Source organism: Pteropus vampyrus, unplaced genomic scaffold (assembly GCF_000151845.1).
Source record: "Pteropus vampyrus isolate Shadow unplaced genomic scaffold, Pvam_2.0 Scaffold8, whole genome shotgun sequence".
NCBI classification, from domain to species: domain Eukaryota; kingdom Metazoa; phylum Chordata; class Mammalia; order Chiroptera; family Pteropodidae; genus Pteropus; species Pteropus vampyrus.
Genome location: NW_011888789.1, coordinates 6,277,967 through 6,300,490, shown reverse-complemented (window position 1 = coordinate 6,300,490; position 22,524 = coordinate 6,277,967). Strand labels below are relative to the sequence as shown.

Below are 22,524 nucleotides of genomic sequence, written 5' to 3'. Positions count from 1 at the left end.
GTGACATGTGGGGAAGGATGTGGTCTTTGTGGGAAATTGTGATAGCCCAGTTGTGTTCGAAGGTTGTAATAAAAAGAAAGGAGTCTTTTACCAGTTCTTCTGGGTGTCTAAAAACATATCCACCATATTAAAATTAAAGTTACAGTCATGTTCTTGCCTCTGCCCTGATCTGCTGGCCATTTAGAAGTGGGAATGGGCATGGCTGGATGCTTTAAGAGGTTAGTCTATAGTGTGTTTTGATCTATAATTCATCAGTCATTGAAGGCTTTTAAAGGGGGACAGCTAAGAGAAATGTAGTTGAGCTAGACCAAGTGTAAAAAATGAATCTTTGGTTGCTGCTGTCACATCTTATAAGCATGGCAGAATGATGGTGTGACTCACGGGACAGAGGAACACCTGATACCTGTAGAGCAGAGCTGTAGCGAAAAGGCAGTGCAGAGCCGTCCTGTTATTTCTGTGCCAGTGTTTGTAGGGTGGGCACTGCGGATATACAGGCTTTGATTACTTCCGTGAGCTGTTCGAAATCACTGGTAGAAAAAACATATTCTGAATGTGGCAGTAGGGCAGCTGGATTTCAAAATTCTCCAGTTCTTAGCAGCTGATAATTTCCTGAGGCATAGATGAAACTCAGTGGCCCCTCTTTCTTCTGACCACCGTTTTTATTTGCAAATGATTCATTTGTGGAAAAGAAGATTTTGGGTTTCCTAAGGTTTTATTGACTGTTCTTAACAAGCCAGGACCAGCACTGTTGCCCCGTGGCAAGGCTGCAGTACTGTTTCTGGAGACAGCAGGAATGACCTGTCATCAATGTATTGCTGTCTTCGGGGCTTCAGGTAGGACAGTTCATCTTTTCGCAGTGTACATTTATTTTGTGGGCTTGTCCTGAGAAACCAATAGATGTTCTGTGGGAGGTAGATGGCTGGTGGAGGTCCAGGGACCTGTAGGACCACTTCTCAGACCATCTGGACCTTGGATTACCTGCCCCAATTGTTGTGTGTGTGTTGCGCGGAATAAGCACACTTTGGAAACAGAGCTAGACCAGGCTAGGCTCTGGCATTGTGTTTTTGACCTTCCTTCTGGCCATAGTTAAAAAAAAAAAACAAAACCAAAGGCACATTTTCCTTCATAGAAAGATTTCCATTAGAGATGTGGCTGGTGCTCCCCAGCAGAGTGGCAAGGCTGGACAGTTAGGCCCATAGAACTAGTCCAGTTCTCCTGGTTTGGAGTTGGGCTGACATATTCCTGTGACTCAAACCTTATGGTTTCAAGACCCTGTGAGAACCCAGTGAATTTCAGCCACCCAGAATTTTGCATGGGTCATACTTTATTCAATGCAAACTTAACCTTTAAAATTTTTTAAATAAGTGAAATCACAGAAGGGTACCAACAAGAGAGAACTGAGTAAACCATAGCCTGGATTTGGCAGGTCCTGCTTCAGAAAACCCAAAAGCAGGTTTATTTTGCACTTGACGTTGTAAGAATTTGACCCTTTTGCTGAGCCCCTCATACCCAAGATCTTTATTCTAGTTTTAGGGGAAATGTGCTCTTTTGTTCAGGTTAATATTTTAACTTGAGCATCCTTTCTTATTCCATTTAGGCATGTCTTTTTGCTCACAAGATAAGTTTGGATTGAATTTAAGCATCTGGCCTAAATAAGTTTTAATTTAGTGTTAATTATCATGGTCAGGGTTTCACTTGAATTCTAAGCAAGAGATGTGTGTGAGCAATGGATTATGGAAGGGCCTCACTGGTGTCTTTATTTACGGGCATAGTGTGTTATGGTTTGTAGGAACAGAGCCTTCCCCGACCCCCACCCCCCGCCTTAGAAAGCAGGAATCGGTGTGGTTGGAGGCACTGGTCAGGTAGAACCTATGGGTGTCACTAGAGTGCTGTGAAAAGAGGATAAAATGAGGAAGAATTTTCATGGCATATGGGCATCATTGGGATCTTGGGATCATTACAGAGTCACATCTGTTTAGGGAAAAGTTAATACTATTTTAGTACCATCTAGGATGTTACTAAACATCCTAGCATTGCAGCATTGGCAGATGGGAGCTTTACCATGGGAGTTTGTAAATTTTCTCATTTGGGGTTCATTAATCAATTAGCTAATTGCATATGGTTTTCACATTGTAGGTGTTTTGAGGTTCGATATTTCAGATAAAACATCACTAGTAACATATTCTTTTGTTTTCTAAGAATGTTATAAAATTGTTTGATATCGTGACAGGGTGATAGATTAAGAGTTGAAGAGTAAGAGCAACCATGGGTTGGAATGCTCTTTTCCAGTGATATGGAATACAGTAGGAAATGTACACATATTCCTGGCACTAAGCATGCCTTACTCAGAGCACTCAGAAATAGTTGACTCCTCTATCACCCTGACACAGACACCAAGAATGCTTTCATATTGAGATAATAGAATTCAGATGTTAGCTTTGCCTCCTTCATTCTCAGGAGTGTTCATTATGCCACACAACTCAGGACCCAAAGGTGCCATGGATTCTGGGGCTCGGGGAACCTCAGAGATGAGGACTCTAATAATTGCAGTTTGGTTCCATTAAAGTAGGTCCAGCATGTATGCAAACTCTGGCTCCAGTGAATTCAAAGCCTAGATGGGATTAATTGGAATTATAACTTTCATTTTATAAGTTTTAAGGTTCTTTTCCAAATTCCTTTAATTTGCAATTTTGTTAGAGGTGGAAGGCATAGTATTTAACTTTAGATGCCAGTTTTATAGTATAGCTACCTTAGTCTTGTGTTTACAAGTGGCACATCTTCCCCTCCCGATGGAGGGTTCACTTGGTAATGAAACAAAATGAAGGCTTAGTTACCATCTTTTGGGAGCCTACAAACTGGGGCATTATACCTGGAATAAGCAAGAGAACAGACTTGCCTTTTCTTATCCCAAGTTCCCTATTCCAAGACACTTCATCCTGCACAGTAGTGTGTGAGAAAAGGCAGTTTTTCAGACTGTAGTGAGGCTGTGATGTTCAACTGAGTGGTCAGATATTTGGAGTTCATATATATATACCATCCAGACTTGTCACAAATGACCATCGGCATGGTGATTATTGGGGCACTCATTTATTTATCCCTTAGTCCCTTGTGAAAAAGTATATGGAAGTGACTGTTGAGGCAATGACTGTAATGGGAGTGGCCCAAAGCGCAGCTGGATTTCAAAATTCTCCAGTTCTTAGCAGCTGATAATTTCCTGAGGCATAGATGAAACTCAATGGCCCCTCTTTCTTCTGACCACCGTTTTTATTTGCAAATGATTCATTTGTGGAAAAGAAGATTTTGGGTTTCCTAAGGTTTTATTGACTGTTCTTAACAAGCCAGGACCAGCACTGTTGCCCCGTGGCAAGGCTGCAGTACTGTTTCTGGAGACAGCAGGAATGACCTGTCATCAATGTATTGCTGTCTTCGGGGCTTCAGGTAGGACAGTTCATCTTTTCCCAGTGTACATTTATTTTGTGGGCTTGTCCTGAGAAACCAATAGATGTTCTGTGGGAGGTAGATGGCTGGTGGAGGTCCAGGGACCTGTAGGACCACTTCTCAGACCATCTGGACCTTGGATTACCTGCCCCAATTGTTGTGTGTGTGTTGCGTGGAATAAGCACACTTGGAAACAGAGCTAGACCAGGCTAGGCTCTGGCATTGTGTTTTTGACCTTCCTTCTGGCCATAGTTAAAAAAAAAAAAAAACCAAAGGCACATTTTCCTTCATAGAAAGATTTCCATTAGAGATGTGGCTGGTGCTCCCCAGCAGAGTGGCAAGGCTGGACAGTTAGGCCCATAGAACTAGTCCAGTTCTCCTGGTTTGGAGTTGGGCTGACATATTCCTGTGACTCAAACCTTATGGTTTCAAGACCCTGTGAGAACCCAGTGAATTTCAGCCACCCAGAATTTTGCATGGGTCATACTTTATTCAATGCAAACTTAACCTTTAAAATTTTTTAAATAAGTGAAATCACAGAAGGGTACCAACAAGAGAGAACTGAGTAAACCATAGCCTGGATTTGGCAGGTCCTGCTTCAGAAAACCCAAAAGCAGGTTTATTTTGCACTTGACGTTGTAAGAATTTGACCCTTTTGCTGAGCCCCTCATACCCAAGATCTTTATTCTAGTTTTAGGGGAAATGTGCTCTTTTGTTCAGGTTAATATTTTAACTTGAGCATCCTTTCTTATTCCATTTAGGCATGTCTTTTTGCTCACAAGATAAGTTTGGATTGAATTTAAGCATCTGGCCTAAATAAGTTTTAATTTAGTGTTAATTATCATGGTCAGGGTTTCACTTGAATTCTAAGCAAGAGATGTGTGTGAGCAATGGATTATGGAAGGGCCTCACTGGTGTCTTTATTTACGGGCATAGTGTGTTATGGTTTGTAGGAACAGAGCCTTCCCCGACCCCCACCCCCCGCCTTAGAAAGCAGGAATCGGTGTGGTTGGAGGCACTGGTCAGGTAGAACCTATGGGTGTCACTAGAGTGCTGTGAAAAGAGGATAAAATGAGGAAGAATTTTCATGGCATATGGGCATCATTGGGATCTTGGGATCATTACAGAGTCACATCTGTTTAGGGAAAAGTTAATACTATTTTAGTACCATCTAGGATGTTACTAAACATCCTAGCATTGCAGCATTGGCAGATGGGAGCTTTACCATGGGAGTTTGTAAATTTTCTCATTTGGGGTTCATTAATCAATTAGCTAATTGCATATGGTTTTCACATTGTAGGTGTTTTGAGGTTCGATATTTCAGATAAAACATCACTAGTAACATATTCTTTTGTTTTCTAAGAATGTTATAAAATTGTTTGATATCGTGACAGGGTGATAGATTAAGAGTTGAAGAGTAAGAGCAACCATGGGTTGGAATGCTCTTTTCCAGTGATATGGAATACAGTAGGAAATGTACACATATTCCTGGCACTAAGCATGCCTTACTCAGAGCACTCAGAAATAGTTGACTCCTCTATCACCCTGACACAGACACCAAGAATGCTTTCATATTGAGATAATAGAATTCAGATGTTAGCTTTGCCTCCTTCATTCTCAGGAGTGTTCATTATGCCACACAACTCAGGACCCAAAGGTGCCATGGATTCTGGGGTTCGGGGAACCTCAGAGATGAGGACTCTAATAATTGCAGTTTGGTTCCATTAAAGTAGGTCCAGCATGTATGCAAACTCTGGCTCCAGTGAATTCAAAGCCTAGATGGGATTAATTGGAATTATAACTTTCATTTTGTAAGTTTTAAGGTTCTTTTCCAAATTCCTTTAATTTGCAATTTTGTTAGAGGTGGAAGGCATAGTATTTAATTTTAGATGCCAGTTTTATAGTATAGCTACCTTAGTCTTGTGTTTACAAGTGGCACATCTTCCCCTCCTGATGGAGGGTTCACTTGGTAATGAAACAAAATGAAGGCTTAGTTACCATCTTTTGGGAGCCTACAAACTGGGGCATTATACCTGGAATAAGCAAGAGAACAGACTTGCCTTTTCTTATCCCAAGTTCCCTATTCCAAGACACTTCATCCTGCACAGTAGTGTGTGAGAAAAGGCAGTTTTTCAGACTGTAGTGAGGCTGTGATGTTCAACTGAGTGGTCAGATATTTGGAGTTCATATATATATACCATCCAGACTTGTCACAAATGACCATCGGCATGGTGATTATTGGGGCACTCATTTATTTATCCCTTAGTCCCTTGTGAAAAAGTATATGGAAGTGACTGTTGAGGCAATGACTGTAATGGGAGTGGCCCAAAGCAGGTGGGAGGGGCAGTAAATCGCCTTCAGGGGAGATGCCCTCAATCCTAGGCTGTCTGGCCAACCTCTGGTGCCTCTGAGATGGAAGGTCTCAGATGGGCTGAAGGCAAAGCCGCGTGATCAAGCCTGTCCTGGAGCCATGCTGAGTGTGGCCTTCAAAGCCTGGGCAAGGTTGCAGAAAGCCTCACTTAGGTTTTCTACTATTATATTTGGGCTCCAGGGTATTGGAAGGCCAAGATGGGGACCTGCTTTTAGTGGTGGTCTCCTCTGCAAAAGGGACATGAGATCCCAGCCACAGAACCAGTTATGTCAGGGCCCAACAAAACTAATAGTGACTAGTGGTTATGGCTATTACTGGAATTGAGCACTGTGGTTCCCCTTGCCCCTCCTCCCTTTTGGGAGAAGAAGGATTGGTTAGAGCACTGGTCCCCAACCTTTTTGGCACCAGGAACTAGTGCTCCTGCGAGGATCTAATGCCTGACGGATCTGAGGTGGAGCTGAGGTGATGATGCTAGTGCTGGGAAGTGGCTGCAAATACAGATGAAGCTTCACTCCATGACCTGCTGCTCACCTCCTGCTATGCCTAGTTTCTAACAGGCCAGAGACCAGTCTGCAGTTGGGAACCCCTGGGTTAGAGTGTAAACATTTGTATCATCTTGGCTATCAATTATATATTTTTTTAAGTTAGCAGGAAACCATAAATGACTATAAATTTCAGATAATCTAGCTAAAGCTTTGCAGGCTGAGGTGAATGTGGAGTCAGCTGAGTGCAGTAAACAACATCAAGAAAGAGGAATGCGACTCTGCCATGAGATTCCCCTGTTGGGTCAGGAAGGCTCTAGTAGGAGCCCCGAGGCCTGAGATATCAGTGTCACTCACCCAAGTACCCACAGTAGAGCATTTGTAGAGGTTATTCTCTGGCTCTCCCAGCTGTTTCTTCCTTTAGTTTCTCTGTCCTTAGCTCAAGGGCTAATGCTTAGCTTTGTCAAGGCCTGAAAATGAGAAAATCTGCTCGTCCCTCGTTTGCAGTGTAGTTTGTACTCGGTTGATATTGCAAAAAGAAATTTGCCAAGCAGTGGTGTGACAGCAGGGATAAGCAGTTTATTTTTAAAAATGACAATAGAAAAGTACCTTTAAACAGTTTATAAAAGCATAATAGACTGTAGAAGTGGTTTGTTTTCCTTAGAAACAAGAGTACAGATGTCTCACCAAGAGCCAGGCGGTGCTGAAGCTGTGAGCAGGGCTTGAACACAGCTGTCCCCATGCTGCTGTAAGTGCTCTTTGCCTCATCTGCATGAGGGTAAGAGCCCCTCTGTCTCTGCTCTTTTTGTCTTTTTTTTTTTTTTTTTGGTGATGACCTTTAAAAGCTTCTTGACATCATAATTTCTAATGGAAAGTAATGACAAAAACCCTGAAACAAACCATATGATCATTAAAGCAAGCCTTTATAACGTGAGCAGATCAATAAGGAAGATTGTGATGTTTAGCTATATCAGCACTTGAAAATTCTTAGGTCAGTATATTTTTATACATGGCTCTTCTACAAGGGGGAGAGACTGAGCTGTCACAGACTCTAGAAATGTGTCAGCTTATGATACAAGACTGACTTTGGTTTTGGAGAAGTGTTGAAGCAAGCTGAGCAGTAGTCATCCCAAACACCCACTGGTTGCACCATCTCTGGGCTGGTGCGGTAAGTAGTGTCCCAGTGAGCACGTCGGATTCAAGATAAAGTTGTAAATGGCTTATTTGGTATGGTTCTTCCAAGACTCAGCTCAGCTGATGTTTTGCAGAATCCCTTGGGAGCTATGAGCTGCCCACTGCAGCCACACAGGTTGGGCAAAGACAGCTCCCTCTTGAGGCAGCACGGGCCTCCCAAGCTAGGGTTTCCCCTTCTCAGTGAGACAGACTCTGCACTTGGGGTTATGCATCTGTGGGTCACACAATTTTATAGTCACCTGTGAAGTGTGCCGAAGCTTTCTAAGGGCACACTGATCAGGAATTCGTACCAAGGAAAGGCTTCTTTGCCCAGCTGTGAGCATGCCACCATGGAGGCTTTTGATTGTCTTGCAAGGATCCTACACCTAGTACTGCAGACGGCACAGTTCTGTTTCTAACATCTAACACTATGTTTCTAATTCACCCTGGACTCAAGCCAGGCACAGATTTCTATACATTCACAATACGATTCTGGAAATATTTAAAAACATGCCTCAAACATGCAGCTTATTTTAAAGGAAAAAAATAGATATTTTTAATTACAAGCATTCAAAAGTCAAGCACAAAAATTGTTATCCAACCCAGTGTAAGATCATCCATCCTGTCATACTTAAATGTTTGGTATAAAAATACTCATTCTTGATTTTATTGTTGACATCTTTTTTGTTTCATTTGAAAATATCTCCAAACTGTACAGAAATGTCAGACCATGCATTCACAAATAACACTATTTCTTACAATTATACAGTGTAAAAGAGTAAAACATTTTTATTTTTTTCTTCAAGAAAAACAGATGTGTGATAGAGGCTGTGGCAAAGTCTTGAAGGGCTCAAAACTGGGCAAGGTTTTTTCAAGCCTGAAACAGAAAGAAATGTGTAAAGAAAGCAGATCTCACAGGCATGTGCAGTACTTGCTCCTAGTGATGGGGCTGTTTGGGGACACCTGTTGATAGAATTCATGGCTTAGAAACTCCCCTGGGAAAATTCATGGGTGATTCCCTATGAAAGTATATGTGTATATCACCACGGGTTATATTTACTGACTCACCAGATAAAGACCACAAGAGTATGAATGGTCTCACCTTAGATACATAGGGAGGACATGTTTAATTTCCATTTATCTCTTACTAGAAACTTTTCAAGACCTTCTTCCCCTGAAGTTGCAAAGAAATGCTCATATTTTTCTTGCTTTGTGGCAGAAAAATGGCCCTTCAATCATTGAGACTTTCTGACTGCTGCTGGCAGAGTCCTACGATTTTCTTAAGTACGTCTCCTTTATCTCTGGATTTACTTACCTGTGTTAAAGACTGCATTGTGAAACCTCTACTAGTATTCTGTCATTTATTTTATTCTCTTTCCAACTCCCAAGTCATTTGTTTTTCTTGCTATCATCTTACTAACATGTCAGACTCATGTAAATTTGTGGCTGTAGAAAAGGTACATGCAAAGTAAATCAGCATATACTAGAATTTCGTACAGGGGAGTACTTATTTGGGAGTGGGAGGAGGCTACAAAGAAAATAGCGTCATTACTGATAACCCACATAATTATCCTTAAACTTACTTAGGAAAATGTATAATTTAGCAGTAAATCTTTAAATTAGAAACAGATTTAGGTAAACTCGCAAATAGTTTTTTGCAAATAGGTAATTGAATGATTTTACTAAATACTCCTATCCAAATCAGATCTATACAGTACCAGCTGTATCTGGACTGTGACCCAGTAAATCTTGTCATAGTCTAGTTCGTAGATGACAGCACAAATTGGCAGAAATAATAATGGGCCACAAGTCAGAAGACCTAATATAATTATTATTACCACATACCTATAGATTGCAGGAAGAAATCAGGGTCTAGCTTTCAAGAGAAGGGATCTGGACCTCTAAAACCTTATCTCTAACACCTGTCTTTTTAGCTTGTTGCAACTATTAATCCTGGCACCCATACAGAATCTCAGTGGCCCCTTAACCCCACCTCTTGCCTGCTCTCCCTTTCTCAGCAGAATTCTCTGAAACAGCGTAAGTGAACACCTTCAGAAAATCTCATTTTCTGACTCCTTTGCCTCCCCTGATGCCCAGCACAATAGAATGATCAACCAACCCCCAACTCACCAGATGCCAGATGTGGCCCAAGCCTGTTCACACCCCATCTCTGGTGTAAGTCACATATCCTGTGTTGCTTAGCAGGACCATCAGAAGGACCCGCTCTTGAAAGCTACATTTCTTCTTCTTCTTCACTGATTTCTACCTGACAGGGGATGGAGCACTGGGATGCCACAATCCAGGTGTGTGTAGCATGGAGCAGCCCTGGGTAGATGGCAGGAGTGAGAGTGCCCAGGCTTGGGACATCCTTCCATGGAGTAGGAATCCTTTTGAGACCAGGCATTACCTTTCAGGCATACTAGCCAACTTCCCAATGAACTCGCAACCTTCTGGTCTACCTCGCATCCCACAAATGCCTCTCTGTCCTTTAACAGCCAAAAAACCCTCAAGTGTGAAGAGGCGCTGCCCCTTCTACCCCAGTCACCATATATCAACAGAGAAGGGAAACCAGCTTAGAGGAACTGGATACAAGGCCAGTTTCTTTCACCTACATTCTTGTCTTGCCAGGCCTGGAATGACATGTTCCACATCATTCCAAACTTGACCATTTGCCAGCAGCTCAAGCTGTGTGTTTTAATTCCAGGAAACTGTTTCTGAGGAAACAGTCACTCACTCTATGGCTGTTCGTACTTTGGAACAATTCAGAGGGGATGGTACTTGGCAGCCCTTGGACTCTGGGAACCTAAGGGGCCCGCACGCTGCCGATGGCTTCTGACAGAGCACGGACTTGGAGAGGGCCGTCTTGGGAAACAGCCGAAACTGATTGTGGTGACCAGGCTTCAAGACCAACGGCCTGAAACCAAATTGCCACACTGTTTTCAGGGACTGTGAGAAGAGACTGAATGAGCAGGCAAAAAAACATCGGCCACATGTGACCTCTCCTTCCCCGGGGCTGGGCCCCACTGCTCTAGGATGGACGAAGTCCCTGCCATCTCCTCCAGCCCTTGGCTGTGTCTGATAGGGGCCTGATTGGTCTACTTCTGCTTGCTTCTCTGGAGAGCTCACAACCATCGTTGGGCAAATGCATGTCGCTAGTCCTGGCCTTTTTCTGGTTCCGTAGCCACTTCCTGGACAATTCGTCCGATCAGCTGTCCCCTGGACATTTCTGCCATGACTTCAAAGGCAACGTGTCTAAATTCGCCTTGCCTTATAACACAGCTCCTGACCCCTCTGCCCTGGTATCTTTGTCCCTACGCCTGGCCCCTCATGCTTCATCCCTGACACAGCTCTGCTCTCTCAGATCATTGTTACTTCCTGACACCGCCCTCACAGGTTTGACTCTCCTGGTGTGTGTTTCTGATTTGACTCCTTGTCTATTTTGCCTTGGGCATCTAGATGACAATGATTCCTAACATCCTCCCCCCACCCCCATCTCTCCACTGCCTCCCCAAGACCCAAATCCCTAACATATCCCTCAAGGCCCCTAAAAGCTTAGTCACATTCTCACTTCCTCCTTCCGTTCCAGTCTCCCTCATCATATACAAACCCTACTGTCTTTCTCCAGCCTTCCCTGATCTCCTGCCTGCAGGGCTTTCTCCAACAAACTCTCGTCTAGGAGCTCTCACTGTCCAAACCACTTGTTTAGCTTTCACAAGGATCATCTTGGCTTATTTTCTTCCTTAAGACTATTTCCTCCTTCTTCCATCCCAGATATAGTCACTTGCATATAGCAAAAATTCAGACACTTGGGACTACAGGTCAAATCAAACAGGAATGATGGGGTGTTAAAGGGATGTGGTCTCCTAGTCTTGATAATGCCTTAGGCTGAGAGCCAGGAGACTATGCCTAGAGACTCATGTTGGGCTCTGCATACTTGCCCAGTGGTGCCCTGAGCAGGAAGAAAGGGTGGGGGGAGGGGTCCCGGTTAATTCTGGCTGATTAGCAAGTTTTATCTGAAATAAAAAATATGGGAGGAGAGAAGGAGGGGGATGGGAGTCGATAATTTCCTGAGCTTTTCCATAACTGCTGTGTAAATGTAATTCTCACATGGGAAAAGAATGCGTCCACATTGCCATAGATGTTCTCAGACTGAACAGAAGGTCAAAATGTGGCTATTTCAGTCCCTGTAAACAAGGAAGGGGTTTAGCTAGGAATGGAGTTCAAACCTTGGAATGTATTAACAAGGACATTTTAAACAGAATGCAAAGACATCTGAGAACACAGAGCACCATGGGGGGAGAGGGTCAGGCTCTGTTTAGAGAGCAGACTCTCCTCAGAGAACCTTTCCTGAAAGAGGATCAGCTGCGACATGCATGTGATGGGATAAACAAGGGAAGAAAACACATGTTTAAAATCTTGTCTGAGGTAACCACAAATCTCCAAATTTGAAGACAACGGAGAAAGTCTCCTGATATCTTAAAGAACATTCTACAGTTCTAAAACATTTCATTTCAGTTGCCCTTGATCAGAAAGACCAGAGCTTGGAGACAGCTGGATGTAGGGTAAAGGTGCTTGCTGACTGCGGGGGGTGGGGGCAGTGCCAAGACCTGGGAGTGGCAGCTTTGCCCTGACTCAACTCAACTTTCCCGTTGGTAAGTTAGAATCTGTCCAAGTGACTTGTAAGCTTTTTCTCCCAATAAGAAAATTCTTCCTCTCTTGCCCCTCAGTTCATCTACATATACAGATGCTTCTCTACTGATGATGGGTATAACCCCATCATAAGTTGAAAATATTAAGTTGAAAATGCATTTAATACCAAACACCATAGCTTAGCCTAGCTTATCTTAAACGTGCTCAGAACATTTATATTAGCCTACAGTTGAGCACAATTACCTGACACAAAGCTTCTTTTATACTAAAGTGGATTAAAGACTTAAATGTAAAACCTGAAACTATAAAATTGCTAGAAGAAAACAGACAGTAAACTGACATCTCTTAGCAATATTTTTTTGGATATGTGTCCTTGGGCAAGAGAAACAAAAGAAAAAAGTAAACAGATGGGGGTACATCAAACTAAGAAGTTTCTGCACAGTGAAGGAAACCAACAAAATGAAAAGACAGCATACTGAATGGAAGAAGATATTTGCCAATGATACAGCTTAACACCAAAAATAAAAACGATTTAAAAATGGGCAGAGGACCTTAATAGACATTGCTCCAAAGAGGACATACAGATAGTCAATAGACATGAAAAGATGTTCATTAATCATCAGGGATACGCAGATTAAAATCACAATGAGATATCACCCCACACCTGTCAACATGGCTGTCATTAATAGATCAAGTACTGGAGAAGATGTGGAGAAAGAGGAACCTTTGTACACTGTTGGTAGGATTGCAGATTGGTGCAGCCAGCTGTGGAAAACAGTATGGAGGTGCCTCAAAACATTACCATATGACCCAGCAACCTCACTTCCTGGGTATTTATCCGAAGAAATCCAAAACACTAATTCGAAAAGATATTTGCACTTGTATGTTCACTGCAGCATTATTTACAATAGCCAAGATATATGGAAGCAACCTAAGTGCCCAGCAGTACACGGCTGGATAAAGACGATGTTGTACACATATACAATGGAACACGACTCGGCCATAAAAAAAAGAATGAAATCTTGCCATTTGCGACAACATGGATAGACCTAGAAGATAGTATACTAAGTAAGTCAGAGAAAGATAACTACCATATGATTTCACTTATATGTGAAATCTAAAAATCAAAATGACCAAAACAGACTCAGATACGAGAACATTTTGATGGTTGCCAGATGGGAAGGATGTTGGGTGAAGGGATTAAGGAGTACAGATGGGCAGTTATAAAATAGTCATGGGGATGTGAAGTACAGCTTGGGGAATATAATCAAATAACTGTACAGTGTCAGATGGGTTCCAGACTTGTCAGGGTGATCACCTTGTAAGTTATATAAATGTCTAATCTGTTGTACACCTGAAACTAATACTGTATGTCAACTGTCGTTGAAAAATTAAAAAGTTAAAGTGTTGACTGTCATGCAGTTGACATGGAAACACAAAACACGATATCCAGGAAATGCTGGCAACACGGTACCCTGTGGAGTATTGGTTGTTTACCTTTGTGGTTGTGAGGCTGACAAAACTGCGGTTTGCTGTCCAGCATCACAAGAGAGTATTGATTGCATCACTAGCCCAGGAAGAGATCGACATTCAAAATTTGAAGTAAGGTTTCTACTGAATGCATATCACTTTCACACCATCATAAAGTCAAATCATCATGTCAGGGACCCTCTGTACGTGATCTATTCACTAATGTTTTTTTCCCCAAGAGTTTCCCTAACATTTAGTCATTTTTACCAAAAGTCAGATAAGGACTGTTCCCCCTCCACCTAATTTCCAATAAATATGGGACATATGACAAAAGGTTTTAAATAAGAGTGGTTTAGTTTTCATTTTATACTTGTCTGCTTGATTTTTTAAAAAGTAAATGCTGATATTTGTATGAAGACTAGTTAACATTTAAAAAGGTTCACAGTCTATAGAGTCTCCAGGGGAAACCATATCCTGTAGCTAGAAACTGCCCTATTCTAAAGACACATCCCCACGGTTCATCCTAATCCCTGCTGGTCAGCCTGTGGCCTGCCAGGTTTCGCTTGTGGACCAGAGCACCTTAGAAGCCTCACCCTGAGCAGTGAGCACAGCTTTAGTGGGCTTGCATCAGGGCGCTTCTAGACACTGGGGAGGGAAAAATAAAGACACATCCCCTGCCACAGTAACTAGTACGGCTGCCCAAGCCATCCATGCATGGGTTCCAGCTCCCACCTTTGGCCAGAGATCCTCTCTCCTCGCAGTCTGTGCCTCTCTCTGCCCTCCAAGGGCAGGCCATAAGCATTGTCTGACTTCAGATTTGGGAAGAAGAAAGCCTCCGCCAAACTCATCCGTGTAACCCGTGGATGGCCCAGGAAGCAGTGAGCCCGACCTTAAAACACATCTAAGACACTCTCCTCCTCATCCAGTGTGTGCTGGCCACCCACCTCCACTACTTGGAACATCTGCAACTTGACTTTTGCCCACCCAGGACCAAGCCTCAGCTCTCCTTCCCCACTTCTTTTTTGCCCCTCGTCACATGAATGTCATCTACATGAAGTCACCACGTGCCAGCTGCTGCTGCTTCCTGACTGCGCTTGTCTGCTCACACCCTGAATTACTGATGGATGTTTGGGTCCATTTACTGCACTTAAAAAAATCATTATTCTAACTTGCTTCCAAAAACTTCTATGGCTGGCTTTTAATTAGTCTTTAAATTACCCCGGTGGGGGGGTGGGGTGGGATGGGGAGGGACAACAAAATCTTGTTTTTTAAGAAAGTTTTACTAAGTGATAACATCAGTAAGAATATCATGGGTATTGTTAAGAACCCTGACAAAAGGAAATTAGGTAGCTGGAGAATTAGTGGGATAAATAATGACTGCCATATGTGATGCGGAAAATGTTTACCTGTTGATAGGTTTGGTTAGTGTACGAGAAAGATGTCAGTGGGAACAAAGACTTCGAGTGCAGGTTGCTGGCTTCCGGCCCAGGCAGGGGAGGCAGGCTGCAGAACCCAGCGCACCCCGAATGTGTGTACTTCTGCACAGGCACCAAATGATACTATTCTGAACATGAAATTACTTAAGCCTCAAAAATGTGGTAATGACTTCCTTGGCCAGAACTGCCTGGTTCTCTGTCCTTAGCAGGAATCTTGCCCTTTTTCTGACTTCATCTTCTCTTTAGAGGCCCCTCATAAGGATGAAATTTGCCACCTTATTTGGGCTGAGATAACCGCTGTCAGCCTGCCCTTGGCATTCCTGCGGTTCTAGATCAAGCTTTCCAAAGAGACTGGAAACCCCTACAAGTGGGGTATGGCAGACAGGTCACCTCTGGGAATGCTATATTCTTGTTTTAAGACTATTCTTACTGCTAGAAACAGAGAAGTGACAGCTGGTATTGACTGAAAAGGCAGACAGATGACCAAAGTCATCACCTATTAGAAAAGCCCAGCAGTCTGGAGGAATTCGGTGAGAACCCTATAAAACTCAGAGATGCCCTATTTATGAAGAGGCTCATAAAAATGTCCCTGTGTCCTCAAGAAAGGGCTACATAATATTCAGTATAATTGGATTAGTAAGACAGGAAGAATATACGCACTTAAGGGCTTAAAGGAAAGGCTTCATTTATTTGTAAATTCCCTTGGGCTGGGTATCTCATTGATGATGATGCTGGGTAAGCAGGTGTTACTGGCCTTATCTAAGTGTCAGCCCAACCTAGGAAGGCTGTGCTGAGGACCATGTACTGGGATGCAAAACTCTCAGTTGCTATCCTGCGACGACATTCCTTAAGCAGGCCATGAAGAGCCAGCCTCTGACCCCGAGCTCCACACCAGCATGTCCCAACCTGGCGTAACCAACAGGATCACCAGGAGAGGTAGTAACACCCAGACTGATGAGCCCCACCCCCTGGGGCCTGGGTGATGGTCCCAACATGCTCTGCCCCAGGACACAATGCTGCCCCAGAGGGCCTGTTCAGCCTCTGACTTTGGAACTCACCAGCATGCTCCAGTTTTGTAGAATAGCTCAAGACCAGTAGCCACCATTGAAGATTGTGTTAATACCCACAAGACAGATTGCAGCCACCATCACACACCTGGAACCTGGGATGGAAAAAGATCACCTATTAAAACCATTAACTGTGCAGTAATCCACCCGTGGACTGGCCTGTTGCTATGGTTCCCTAGGCTTTTAAGAACAACCTGTTTTGAGGGCAAAGAGCTGAGCATCAAAGGCAAAGGGACCGAAGGCCTCCACTGCTGAGTGGAGGACAAGCACTACTTGAGCATGAAGTTGGATCAGTGGCATGAAAAGCCCACCGCCAGGACAGCCAGCTTGAGATGTGGTGGAACAAGTGAGGGAGGCTTTCAGGGGCCAGGGAGGAAGGTACCAGGCAGTGGAGTGTGGCTCCCCGAGGCCTGAGCGGAGGCATCTGGAAAATGCCTGATGGGGGGTGTCAAGAACAGAGGGTGAAAATCACCTGGGGGCAGAAGGCCAGCACCCGGAGGCTGCCTTTCCTATGGGCTGGAACCTCAAGACTGTCCGCAGCCCTCCCGAGGAAAGGCATGGGACCCGAGGTCCCCCACAGAGAGGAAGAGCCCAAAACCTCGCCAACTCCAGGGCCTGCCTCAGACCACAGCTTTGGTCAGCCCGAGGCCATAAAAACAATTCTGTAGAACCCTGAGGTGTCATGTACACCACTGAGCAAAACTTTGGTCCAAGCACCTACTGGAAAACAAAAACCAAAAAGAAATATTTGTGAACATATCCTGCTATTCCTTAGGGCCTGAGAATTCTGGAATAGGAAGGTGCAGAGGCCTAGCAAATAATAAATCTTTACTGTTCTTCCTGCAGGCATAGCGGCTGCCTCTGAGCCAGCTGGTTTTCATGAGAATTTCTGGTGTCAAGGAAGGAAGCCTGAATTCCAGCACTGGACACTAATTCCCCCCCATTCCCCACTAATATTTCTCAGATTTTCAGCCTCGGTCAGCAATGCTCTCCTTCCTGTAGACAGGAGGCTGTTCTTCGCACGCAGGGCTTCGTGAGCAGGAGTGCACGATGGACAGCGGCAAACCCTGGATCCTGTAAGGGTCTCGCAGGTTTGTGGGCACAGGAGGCCCCGTGGCCCTCAGGGATTCAGCTGAAACCCACCTTGGGGATTCTGGGTGAGGCTGAAGGAAAGATGGCCTTCCTAGGACATCTCTCTTCTCAATTAAGAAAAAAATGTTTTCCCTAGATTTTCACCATAAAAACATTAAAAGACAAGTTGATGTGATTCTAGTTTCCTGGTAATAGTGGGGTTATTTCAGGACAGGAAAACATTCATCTTTGCAAACAAAAACTTAAAAGCTCACCCAACTTCTCTCATCCTCTCCAAGCTTGCCAAGAGCACTGGAGGGAAGGAGGGAGGGAACGCCTACCTGACGCGGAGGTGGAGGCGCTGTAGCGGCAGAGTCAGCCACAGACCTGAGCACGCTCCACCAAGGCTGTGTTTGTAGGATGCCTGTCCTTTAAGAAAAGCTAAAGATTTCCTCTTGGTATGACTCAGGACTGATGAATTAAGAGTCCAGGGACCCTATCTGTCACTTGGTCTCGGAGTATGGGGCTTTATCACCAAGCTGCTCTTTGCGCATTTTCTACATCAACAACACCTTGTCCACACAACGGTGCTCACCTGGTGGGCAGAGAATGCATGGACTGAGTCTACAGAGACCCGGGAAGGTGACTACCCAAGAACATAAAACACTGGAGGGAGGTTCAGATGTGTTCACATTTTACGTTACAGTGAGCACACAAGTCTCAATTTCCATTGTTGGCCTGGTGAGACAGATAGTGGAAGTGGAGGGTCGAGGCAGAGGCTCCTGTGGATGGCCCTGACCTGTGACTGCTCTGCAGCTCCTCTGAGACAGTGTCCTGGTCTCAACACGTGGCTGCCTCTTTGAACTTTCAAGGACCAGGCAGGCAGCTCTCCTGGTGCCTGTGCTTGGGGGTTGCAGATTTCCCAGCCAGACTTACAGAAAACAATGGCTGGGATCAGAGCTTTGACTGCGGTTGAGATGAGCTCAATTAGTGCTTGTGTGGTTAGCAGAGATGTTTTAATTTACAAAGCCTGGAGGACTCAGCAGTGGCTGGAAGGGGTACCCATCCCCATCCCTGGGGCCCCAAGCGGGCAAGGTTTCAGGCCTGACCCTACTTTATAATTCACACGGGAAGCATAACAGGCCTCAGGGCTTCTGGGAATCAGAACTAGGGCCATGGCTCCTTGCTGGGAATATGGAGAAACCTCTCAGGGAAGGGCTGATCAGCATGCAGGGCTAAGCTGCACAGGCTGCCTGGGTAGTATTCTCTGTCAACACCGTAAAGTCTCACCTGGCTTACGCCTGCTGCATTTCGAACTCATTTACTTTGATTTAGCAAAAGGGGGAGGCAAGAAGAAGAGGATTACTGAAGTCAAATTATTCTCTAAACTTGAATAAAGTTTGGTCTGTTCTGAAAAAGGAGCCCCTTATAAGTCTGGGAAAGCTTTGGGTCTCTGTTCAAGTGGTGTCAGGCTGACCCTGTCTGCTCTGCTCTCCTGTGCCTGCCAACCCATGACATTGACCCTGTTACTTTCCTTTTTTCCCTTAGCATTTCTCACCATCTCCCTATTAAGTTTATTTTTAGTATGTTATTACCCGTCTTCTCCCCATTACAGAATGTCAGCTCCATGAAGGCAAGGATTTTGTCTGCTTTTGTTCACCGTTTTATCCTCAGCACCCAGAACGGTACCTTATACACTGTAGATGTTCACCGAATATTTATTGTGTTAATGAACTTAAGTGTGACATGGAGACCTTGGTTAATAGAAGAAAGGGGAACGTCACATCAGTCACAAGTACCACCCTGGCTTCTGGGCACACTGCAGTGTGAGACCCTGGCACCTGGGTCTCTTCTTGAGAGGAGGCAGGGGAGACTGCAGGAGCCACAGCAGCTGTCTGGGCCTGCAAGAAGACCCAGTACCTTTCCTGCTCTGCTAAGCTTCAAGTTCTGCCTTGACATCCAGCACCTAGGACTTTCCTGATGACAGCTCCATTCCAAGGCCCCTATGCTCACAGCCAAAGAAACTAGGCCATTTCTCCCAAAACTAAATATAAGGAATAAGCAGTTCAGATTTTGGTCTTATCTCTTGCCATGTTCTTCTCTAATTGGGGAGGGTATAACTAATGCGCTTACCATTTCTATGCTGTGGTCTTGGCCCATGGCCAGGGAATTCTCATGAGTTCTTAACACCCACATCCACCCCAACTCCTAACTCTTCTCCCCTGCCCCCTTTTTTGGATTTAACTACATTTGGGTACCCAACAAGGAAAGCTGTGTAACTCATTCCCTGGAAGGAGTGACTGAAAATTTGCTCATGCTTTCTCAACAGTCCTGAGAAATTAATCATTTTCAGTCGTTACCATATATTCTGGGGTTCTCTGCCACAGGGCTGGGCCATTAGCAAAACTAGTGATGCAACAGACATAACTTGTAGCCCAACTAAACACCATCCATCAGGGAAGATGCTGAACAATAACACCTACCGCTCTGACAGTAGTACTTTCGCCGCTCATGCTGGTTGACACTCACGTACACACACCTGACGTGGGAGCTCTCCCCACAGCAGGCTCACCTTGGAGCATCTTGAGCAGTCCCTCTCTCCTTTTTTTTTTAAAAATGTGTCCACGCTCTTGATCATTAGAATTTAAGCTCCTCAAGTTTTATTTCTAGCACATAGCAGACATGTAATGTGTTTATTTAAAGAATGAAGAGCTTATTTACTCTTCTAGCCTAGTCACTGATTACCGTTTAGAAGTAGGAAGTGGGTAAATTAAAGACCTTTGAAGGACCTCTGAGAGCAGGCCCTGGACTCCTCAGGAGTCGGAAGGACCATCCTGATGCTACATACATAAGAAGTGGCAGCCAGTCTGCGTACAGGTCATTATGTCTGATACCAGATGTCACTCTTGCTCTTCTATTCTGGTGCCATCTTTCCATGGGGGAAGAAAGGCCATGTGGGCCAGTGATGCCAGTAGTTGGCACCTACCCTTCATTTGGCCTGAGATACTTGCTTTGCTGTAAAATGTTTCTAGGATTTCATCAGCATCACTATTTTTAATTCTAGCTTACATTTCCCTGAGATTACATAGCCTGCGTAAGAGCTCTCTTGGAAGAGACTTGACCCAGGGGCCTAGAAGAGTCTGAACAGTGAGTCCACACTGGACTGATCTGACTTCAGGCAGGATGGGAAGCTAGAGTCTCAGCCCCAACTGCAGTGAGAACAAGCACAGTTATCTGTCCTCTTTCCCAGCCACCTTCCCTCCTCCACTCTCTAGACCCCAAGGAAGGACTCTGTCCCAGAACAAACAGTGCAGCCACAGGAGACATTACATCTTTATGCAGATTCTACAGTGCTTTGTAAGCTGTACTCACAAAGGGGGCAACTGCTAGCCTCCACCACCACCTCTAGACTTCGGTGAGTGGGTCAGTGAGGAAGGACAGTTCGCAAAAACTTAAGTGAGCCTGATACAAATGAAGCACAGGATCTTTTTGGCTTAATGATCATGTCTTCCCTTTGGCCTATATGTACACGGTGGTGGCCCTGTGCTATCACCACACTTTGCCTACCGAAACTGCCAAATTTCAAGGAATTCTCTTATCTTACTCAATTGTCCTAAAGTATTTGACATTGCTGACCACGCCTGTGAAAAATAAATCCCAGAACTCTGCAAATCCTATCCAGTGCTCTCCTTCCTCCTCACGGACAGGGTGCCAACCCGAATAAGGCCTGCTCCAGCATCCACCACTTCTCCATTGTATTTCCAGTGAGTGGTCTGAAACATTTAAGTTGAACCTGTCAACCGGAGGCCACTTTTTCCCTGCACAGTACCTCCTCAAAAGAATCTCGACGGCCTCAAGTGATCTAACAAAGGCACGTGGGATTCAGTATTAATGGTGGACGAAGAGCATTAGTTTAATTTGGAAGTATTTTTGTCTTAGAATAGATGCTTTCCAAGAAAAGGACTATGACTGTTGTGTCAGCATTAGGTCCAGGTACATAATTCCGTGACCTCTTTCGCATTTCTGAATGGATTAAGATCTACCTCCTCCGTATTCTCATTTTTCTTCTTGTTTTGTGAAGGAATCATGTAAATAGAGATGGCTGACTGTAGAACTCTACCATCTGAAAGACTTTAGGGCAGACTCCCTAAATTCACACCAAATTAAAGTAATAGTGCTTTGTACTTAACAAAAATGCAGTCAAGATATTGAACTAAAGACAGCATTTGGAATTTTATAGAAATTCTTCATTTATAGGAAAAAAATTCATTTGGTAGTTCTTTGAAGCAAAGTTAGGCCTAAGATAAAATGACACGAAGGTGCCAATTTAGGATATCGTTTCCCTGAAGAAACTTTAAGGAAGCCAGTTGGAGACAGCACAGCGTCTGCCGTCAGTACGAACATGAGATATTTTAGAAAGATTTGAACTTATCTGTGGAGGAGTGTTCGTTCTGTGACTTGACCGCTGCTCACCCACAAGCCAGATCCGGGCCAGAATAGAGACTGCTTCCCGTACGTCCCCTCAGAGAGTGTCTGGTCGACCCCTCCCCGCTGCCCCCCAGGGAGCTGGTTCCCGGAACAGGCCCCAGGCAAGAGCTGTAAGGTGTATGTCCCTTCTCTGAGGCCAGTCACACACCAGCACCCCACTTATCCTGCACTGTTCTGTGTAACTCTTTAGTGTCCGCTCTGGCCTGCAGCACAGAGCACGTCCACGTGGTCTTGCTGTTGCCCAAGATGTACCTTGTGTAAGTTCCCTTAATAAATTCTCTATGTCTTGGTGGAGTTGTCAGCCTCTTTCTTGGGTCTCTCGGCCCCAGGAAATTTTACGAACATTATCCAAAGTTGTAATATGCATATGTGCATGCAGGAAAGTTAATTCTGATAAATCTCTAAGACTCCCATAATAAACTACTATGTGAATTATAGATGACTTATGCCTGCCTATAACTTGAGGAAGGTTTTTCTTTGGTGCTGGCAGCAGCAGAACTCCAATTATCTAATAAAATTCCCTGACAGCTGCCCTATAGAAATGAGCGTTAACTGCTGATTCATCAAGTGGGAAGGCTGGGATTCAGTTTTTCAAGTTAGAATAGCATTCCTCACTTCTCCCTCAACTCCAGGTTAAAATCCCTTGGAAGAGATGCACTGCCAAGTGAGTGTAACTACAGACAAAGGAAGGTGTGGGTGCCCAGGCGGGATGAGCGCTGCCTGTGCACTGAACGTCTGCTATGTCCCAGGTTCGTCTATGCACTGGACACAGTTGTTATTAAAACCAAGTACTTACGTAGTATTCAGCAGAACTGACGGGACTTCCAGCCCTGAGAAGTAGCCTCGGAGGGAGGGAGCCAGCGCATCTGGAAAGACAC

At 44.4% G+C, this 22,524-nt stretch overlaps 2 protein-coding genes and 1 non-coding gene across 6 annotated transcripts in view; 2 read left to right on the top strand and 1 right to left on the bottom strand.

Annotated features, from left to right (window-relative positions):
* Positions 1-17,359, top strand: part of GTF2E2 (general transcription factor IIE subunit 2) — an 82,958-nt gene extending 65,599 nt beyond the window's left edge. Inside the window, exon 9 of one of the 2 annotated variants that reach the window (XM_011371887.2) lies at positions 16,934-17,359. The gene's annotated coding sequence lies outside the window, so the exon portion shown is untranslated. Of the gene's footprint in view, positions 1-10,168; positions 11,506-16,933 lie in introns of those variants that run through there. The other variant, XM_011371895.2, reaches the window with a different exon arrangement.
* RBPMS (RNA binding protein, mRNA processing factor) overlaps positions 6,851-22,524 on the bottom strand; it is a 153,903-nt gene continuing 138,229 nt past the window's right edge. For all 3 annotated transcript variants that reach the window (XR_002783494.1, XR_002783500.1, XR_002783499.1), the window contains 3 exons: positions 22,443-22,512; positions 16,079-16,182; positions 6,851-8,341 (listed from right to left, as the gene is read on the bottom strand). The gene's annotated coding sequence lies outside the window, so the exon portion shown is untranslated. The remainder of the gene's footprint in view (positions 8,342-16,078; positions 16,183-22,442; positions 22,513-22,524) is intronic.
* On the top strand, positions 14,099-14,232 carry LOC111729231. The gene has a single exon (XR_002776142.1). It is a non-coding gene; the product is annotated as a small nucleolar RNA SNORA52 (small nucleolar RNA).